Here is a 2,331-nt window from a genome sequence, read left to right as displayed (position 1 = left end):
CTTAATCCTGGGAACATTTTTTTTTTTTCTTTTCCAAACATTTGATAATAGAGAGGCATCCACAGACCAAAGTGCAGATTCACTACCAAATAGATAGGCAGATTTTTTTGTGTGTGTTTCTGTGTGTGTGGAGATGGGTTCTTGCTATGTTGCTCAGGCTGGTCTAGAATTCCTGGACTCAGGCAATCTTTCTGCCTCAGCCTCCTAAAATTCTGGGATTAAAGATGTGAGCCACTACATCCAGCCCATGCTGGCTTTTTGAAACAGGAATGGCTAAGTCAGAAAGTGGTGGTGATGATGTAATTGTACTATCAGTTGCTTATGTAACCTTTAAGGATCCATATGGCAAGATTCTGACAGAGGCTTTTTTGAAGGGGTAAGAAAATATTTTATTTTCACTTTCTGTTGTTTGTCTTGGTTCTGTATCAGTTGAGAAGTGAATTGGTGAAAAGAACCTTATGTTTTTGTATGTTTGGATTGTTGAAGAATCTTCAGTGGAGTTGCGAGCAAATCTCTCTGACAAATTTGCTGATTAAATGTTAGCTTAAATCCTCTGTCTATTCCTGGGTCTTTACCAACCACCCTCAAACTAACTCAGCAGGATTAAGATATTTTAAATGATGGGAGACAAAAAAGCTTATTTTATTTGTACATTCTGGATAAATGCATATAAGTTATGGTATATTGTATACTTGGATGAAATAGCGTAGATGGAAGAACTGTGAACAGAGAAAGGGGTGTTTAAATGTACTAACATATGCTGTGTTCAGATTCAGCTGCCATCGTTTTCCTCCGCCACACTTCTGTGTAGAACAGGAACACATAGATGAAAAAACTGTCATGGAAAGATGAAACAGAGGGATGTCTTTTCTGGATTATATACTTCTTACCTCTTATCAGTTGAAATCGTTTTGCTCGATTATAACGGAGATGAGAATTGCCTGATGTTTTATGGCCATTGCAAACTTAGTCCTCTGATCTATAGTGATGGAAATAGAGTGATTGAATAGGGCTGGGTGTTGAGTAGGGTATAGATTGGCAAGAGGTACAAGGGACTTTTTGAGGCAGCAGAGAGACTATATCTCAAAGATGATGCTAATTACTTGGGTGTGTCCATTTGCCAAAACTCAACTAAGTATACACACGTGATGAATTCATTTTACTGAATGTAACTTCTATTTCATAAAAGGAGATTTTGAGAAACCAGCTACCTATATCTACAAGGAACATTCATGTAGAAAATATATATTTTTTTCTGTATTCTGAAGGGACAGTAGTACATTCTGTATTTTGAAAGACAAATGAAGAGATCTTGTTGAGAATTAATTCCAGAAGAACTGAGAATTTAACTAAAAATTTAAAAATGACAAAATTATTTAAAATTTTCCAGGTCATTATCTCTATGAGTGTGTGTAAATGTTTATGTGTGTACATGAAAAAATAATTAACCTATTGCTAAATAACCAAAAATGAATTAATATAATTTATCTATAAACATTGAAAAGTTCCCTTTCTTAGAAATTGTTATATTGATACAAATTAGTACTTCTTTGGAAATATTGGAACATGAAACCCTCCAATCTGATCCTTCCTTATCTCTTAGTACCCATTGTTTAATTGGGACTTCACAATTGGGAGCTCACACAATCGAGACTTCATAACTGGGAAGTCACACTTGTTCTTTGGTGTGTATCATTTCAGATTTTATTCACCTATTCAATGAACATTTTTGGTATGAATGAATGAATTCACAGAGTAGATACGAAGCACACACACATCACACGTTCTGCAATTTGATCTTCACTTATTTATTTTAAAAGTATTTCAAACATTACTAATTAAGATTGCATCCAGATCCAAATTTATTTGGTCAGTTTAAAGCACATGTTACCTCCAAAGTTTATTTCAAAGGAATTTTGGTAGTCAACATTTTAATGTTGTTGATTTCAAAGAGATTTTATAGTAAATGCTTTAAACTTTTAAATTGTGCATAAGCTACAAAGCATATATCTTAATTTCAGCGTGTCTTGACAAATGCATGCACATGTAATCTACAAGACACAGAACTTTCCTTTATTCCCAGAAACTTCTCTCATGATCTTTCTCAGTCAATACCTGTCCCTCCTCACCGCAAAGAGACATCATCATTCTTATCCCTTTCACCATAGACTAGTTTTGTCTGTTCTAGGACTTCTTATAAATAGAATGAAACTGCATTCTGTATTCTGTGTCTAGTCTCTTTGGCTTACTACATCTTTTTAAGCTTCATACCCATATTAATTATCTCTTCCTTTTTACTTCTGAATGATATTCAGTTGTCGGAATATATCA

The sequence above is a fragment of the Propithecus coquereli genome, unplaced genomic scaffold (assembly GCF_000956105.1).
Source record: "Propithecus coquereli isolate 6110/MARCELLA unplaced genomic scaffold, Pcoq_1.0 Scaffold250, whole genome shotgun sequence".
Classification (NCBI taxonomy): Eukaryota; Metazoa; Chordata; class Mammalia; order Primates; family Indriidae; genus Propithecus; species Propithecus coquereli.
This window is presented reverse-complemented; position numbering follows the sequence as displayed.